The sequence below is a fragment of the Limulus polyphemus genome, unplaced genomic scaffold, assembly GCF_000517525.1.
Source record: "Limulus polyphemus unplaced genomic scaffold, Limulus_polyphemus-2.1.2 Scaffold13, whole genome shotgun sequence".
In the NCBI taxonomy this organism is placed as follows: domain Eukaryota; kingdom Metazoa; phylum Arthropoda; class Merostomata; order Xiphosura; family Limulidae; genus Limulus; species Limulus polyphemus.
In genome coordinates this window covers 1,149,128-1,154,545 of record NW_013665623.1, presented here as the reverse complement: position 1 = coordinate 1,154,545, position 5,418 = coordinate 1,149,128, and the positions used below count along the sequence as shown (strand labels likewise).

Here is a 5,418-nt window from a genome sequence, read left to right as displayed (position 1 = left end):
GCAAGCTTCCAATGCCAAGTCGCTCACTTTAGTTTCATGTTCAGGCTACTACTTTTCACAGAAAAGAAAATAATCTGCATGACAAGATTCCTGAACATCAAAAAGTAGAAGCCACAAAATTTGTTATGTTGAATGGCGTAACTTGTAGAAACGCCTCGAGTGTGATTCTATCGTGGATCAGCAACTCTTGCAGAGCATTCAGAGTCAGGCAGCGCATTGGAAACAAATACTATGCAAAATTCTAGATGTGACATTGTACATGGGATAAAGAGGCTTGGCATTTAGTCATCTCACTTGGGAGAAATCGTAATTTCTTGGGTATTTTGGAGTTGATCAGTTATTATGATCCAATTCTTGAAAAACATTCAAGCAGAGTGAAGGAATCTGAAATCGCATATTAGTGATTGCAAGTATATTACCTGTCCCCAAAAGTCAAAAAGAAGTTATACAGTGTTGTGCTAACATTGTGATAAATTGTATCCTAAACGAACGAGAAACCTCAAAGTACTATTATCTAATTGTTGCAGCAACTCCTAACTCAGAACATGTAAAACAAACTGTTTATTCTGTGCTAGGTACACTTGAATGATGAAAGTAAGAACTATGAGGTTCAAGAAAGATTCCTTGAGTATGTGAATTGCATTGAAAAAAACACGTGAAGTGATTTTAGGACTGATCATTGATGCCCTCAGGAAGCACAGTATACCAATTCCAGACTGCCATGGTAAAGGGTTTGACAAAGGAAACAATATGAGTGGCTCATAGAAAAGCACCCAATCTCATATTTGGAAATGCAACCTACAAGCCACATACTCGCCTTGTGCTAGTCAGAGTGTGGTGTTCATGCCATTTAATGTTGTCCAGAGGTGATTAAGTCTATCCTGCAAAGATGGGAAATTTTCGAAGAAAATGTTGGCTGCTCTCTGCACAGCATGTCGGACACATGTTAGTTTGCGTGGGTAGACAGTTTTAATCGTTTTTCAGTTCACCTTCTTGGGATAAAGAAGGCTATTGAAATCATACAAAATATGAATCTGACAGTAGAGACTTGATTGTATTTAAATGGTATTTAGAATTATGTGGATTAGTTTGAGTGTATCCTCATGGCTTTCACTTGACTTAAAGTCCTCATGGCAATCAACTTCAGGAACACAGTTCTACATTGGATGTAGAGGGTGATAACATAAAAACCCTAATTGAGGTCATCAAACATTTGAGAGAGGGTTGGAATACAGTTTTAGCTGAAATTAACCTTCATGCTGAGAGTCTTAGTATGGCTACTTCAATGATGCTGAGAGAGAAAAGCCACAAAGAAAGGAAGATATTTGCAGATCAGACATCGAAGGAAGAGCTGATAGATAACAATCCAGAAGAGTGTTTCAAGTGTCAAGTTTTCTATGCTCTACTATATTGCATCATCTGAAACATGGCCAGGCATTGTGAGGCAGCTAGGGAACTAGAGGCAACATTTGGTATCATAAGGAGATACACAAACTTGAACAAAGAAAATATGCAGAGACAAACTAGAATACTTTGTGAAAAATACAGTGTTGACATTTCCGAGAATGCAGTGGAAGAAATAGAACACATAAAGCTGACCCTCATAGATAGTCTGGGGCAAACACCTCTGTCACCTTCACAGCCTCCAAGTTGAAACTCGACACCCTGTTTACAAATATTTCCGTTGTGGTTAGGATTTTCTGTACCCTACCAGTCACTATCACACAGCTAGTATGCTCATTCAGTACACTGGCAAACGTAAAATATGTCCTGAGATTAACTATGTGTCAAGTTTGACTGATGAGTTTGGGAATATTGTCATTGGAGGTGCTTCTAGCAAGGAAATTGGATTTTGATGCTGGTCTTGAAATGTTTGTAGCCGTAAAGCCCACTCTAGCTTCATTTAGTATTTTATTTGTATATGGACGATTGATTGATATATTAAGAATGATTAATATGATAAAAATAATAATAATAAATATATTTTGTTACTTTATAGTTTTAATAGATTTTTGTTGATACTTTATTTACTTTTTTATGCCTATACTATGAGCTAAAAATGGCTGCTTCCGTTATGTTATCTTTTTTATGAATCTGTTGCTGTCTTAATTTAGGATTTACTTTTTATTAAGTTCTTAAAAGTTATAAAATAGAGAGAAAGAGGGCCTGGAGAGGTTGTTTGCCCCTGGAGCCGTGCTGGCTCTCGATACCCCTCTCAACAGCACCCACCACCAATTTTGGGACTAGTCTTGTTTTAACAAATGGTGGTAATTGAATGTCACTCTTAATTTAACTTCAAAGTGTGGAGGACATCTTTTCAGCTAGGGAACACGAACTATCGAAGTTAGAGTCACAGTCTGAGCACGTTAATAATTTAACCTCGCCTGGCTCAACTGTAGTACATTTTTAAGTTAGGTTATTTTTCAGGAAATTCTCGAACATCACTCAAACGTACTTTACATTACCAAAATAATCTAAGGAGGAGATAACATGTTAGAAACAACTGCTTAAATAAATTTCATTCAACTTTTTCTAAAAGTAAAAAACAAATATAAATCTTGAGAAAAAATACATTACAGCTGAATGTATGATATTTCAAATCCTAAACCATTTACACAAGTTAGAAATAATATATATATAATTAAATATATAAACAACTATAGAAATTCAAATGTTAAAACCATAATGTTAAGACAGATGAAGTTATTTATTATTTGTAGATTTTTGGTGTTTATATTATTTTTTTGGCACGCCATTTTACTGTTTATTCTATAGAATTTTAGAGAGATATGTATGACTTAAATAATTTTAAAATACCTATTTCAAGTATTAGTGCAAAGAAAAATAAGTGCTGTGCCTAATTTTGAGCTGATAGACTAGAAAGAGCGCATTGCTAGGCCGCCATCACACAAAAGAACGGAAGTTGTCTACCGCCAGAGGGCGAGTGGCTAGGGCAAACGTGTATCTAGCAACACCATCTGACTTTATAAAATACATGTAGTACAGTTAAACATATAAATCAAAACTATAACTATGTATTGAGAATGTTGAAATCTGTATCCAGTCCTACAGAAGCATAATGACACTGTTCACCTGTAGAATCTTGGTAAGACCTTGTAATAATAACAACATCTGTCCATAGAAGCATTGTAAGTCTTTGTAAAACATATGTAACGGAAAACTATAAAGTAACCATTGACATGTTAAAATAAAATATCTAGTCAATAACTAATTTACTGTTTTACAAAGTAAATATCATAGTTATATAGGTAGAGGAATAGCATAAGAATATATTTAATCCATAAAAAACAAACTAGTTAAACCTGTAAGATTGTATGCTAAATTATTGCACGATATACAGAGACGTTATCACGAAAAAACCGTCCTTATCACGACAGATATTTGTAAAAGTATGCCAGGCAAATAAGGGAAGATTCTATTGATTAATGTACCATCCTAGAAATTACCCTACCATTATCCTTGTAATAGGATCGTCTGCCTATAAAACCTAAGTAACAATATCTGCCTATAGAAACACCAACTGCATTTGTAATATGTACACAATAAATAAGTGAAAACTATAAAATTGATGCTGTAATTGTGATAATTGTGACATTATGCAAATTTGATTATTGATTTTAAGACTTTACTTGTTACTATAAAATTGATGTTATGTTGATGTATCTGTATACTTATCATACCAATGTGCCCCTGATGCCCTAGCAACACCCATCTGGTGGCAGAAACTTCTGAGATCTCTGGCAGTAGACAACGTGCCCCTAGAAACATGCGTATGCTCTGATGCCACTTCGTGGACGTAATCGTCTCTGGTGCGTGGCAATATGTCGTCATCGTCTATACTCCTCCCCTATTGCATGAGGTCGACAAACGTGTCGCCCTCTAGTGACGTGCCGCTCAAGAGGTCCGATAACTACTGGTGTTGCCTAACTGCCTTCTCTCTAGTCTATCGCATTTAGATTAGGGACAGCTAGCATTCGAGTAGCTTTGTGCAAAGTTCAAACCAAACTAAACCTATTATCAAATGCATTTTACTTAATTATAAAATTAGAAAAAATACTATAAATTTCCTATATATTTGAAAAACTAGAAACTAGTGAATGTTCAAAAAAGGTTAAGTTTATTCAGTTAGTTATTCTTAAGACTAAAACGTATTTTTTTATTTGGATTGTTTCAGATATTTGCAAGCATAGCCTCAAAAGGACTATTTGTACTAGATGTCTCTGAACGACGAGACAAGAAGGAAGGCAGCTAAGAAACAGCAATCACAGCCAGATCATGGGCTACATTAATTGAATAGATGTATTTGACCGCTGCTCCTATAACGCATCCACGGCCTCAGAATACGAGAGGCGTTTTTTTTGTTGCCACAAGACACTACCATGGGCCCTCAAACTGCAGTCTGGCCTGCTAACCATTAAAATATGCTATGCCCGATAATTTAACAGTTCAGGCAAGTAGATATATGTACAGTAATAACCATCTCAATACAATGTTCGTTTTTATCATTTCGAAAATTCTATCTCGCAATTTAACTCCTACTAACTCTACATAATATTTTAAGTCATTTTGTAGATTATTTCCTTTACACATTGTTCTGAAGTGACACACAGAATCAAGTTATTTCATTTATTTTAAAAATAAACCTTTAAATTTTGCCACCAATATAACTACTGAGATTCTTACCAGAGGAAAGATAGAGTGATTTCCCACCAACAAATAATTTTTTTTTGTTATCTAAATTCATTTATATTCTAAGGTTTTCAAGCTATGAAGTCCGATGCTAATGAACTGAGTGTTGAATTCCAATGCACACTTGGCCAACAGCTAACTTAATTAAGACCACAATAACCAGAAGTTCTGAGGATGTATTTAGTTTGTCACTCATGGATTTTATATTGGAGCAAAGCTACAAAAGGGCTGCCTGCTCTAGCCGTCCCAATTTTGAAACTAATAGACTGGAAGTAAGGTATTCAACCAACAGCACCCCCTCCTCCCACACACACAAACTCACAGGCAACTTTTGTCTGATCGATTAACGGGATTAACCGCCAATGTTGTAACATAACCACATTCCCAAAGTGCGGAAGTGAGAACTATGGACCAATGAATTTTCAGTCTACGTACTAACCACAGGGCAACGATCAGCTTTGGATATATATTTAGATAGTGTGAATAAATCAAACTTAACTTAAAAGACAACAACACACTACGAGCAATTTTTAACCTCACCCCCCTGCAATTGGGGTCGTGTGTGTGTGTGTCTGTCTCTCAGTGTTTCCGCATGCACGCGTATCTCAAAACTAGTAGATCAATGAACATTTCACACAAAATTGAAAGTCAGTACGAGACAGTCCTCACTTAATTTTGTTTCGGTTAATAACACTGTAAAGTGTGATC

At 35.6% G+C, this 5,418-nt stretch overlaps 1 long non-coding RNA gene across 1 annotated transcript; it reads left to right on the top strand.

The window, feature by feature from the left end:
* Positions 1-385: 385 nt before the first annotated feature.
* On the top strand, positions 386-4,471 carry LOC111085253. The gene is made up of 2 exons (XR_002610080.1): positions 386-1,881; positions 4,196-4,471. It is a non-coding gene; the product is annotated as an uncharacterized LOC111085253 (long non-coding RNA).
* The last annotated feature ends 947 nt before the right edge of the window (positions 4,472-5,418 follow it).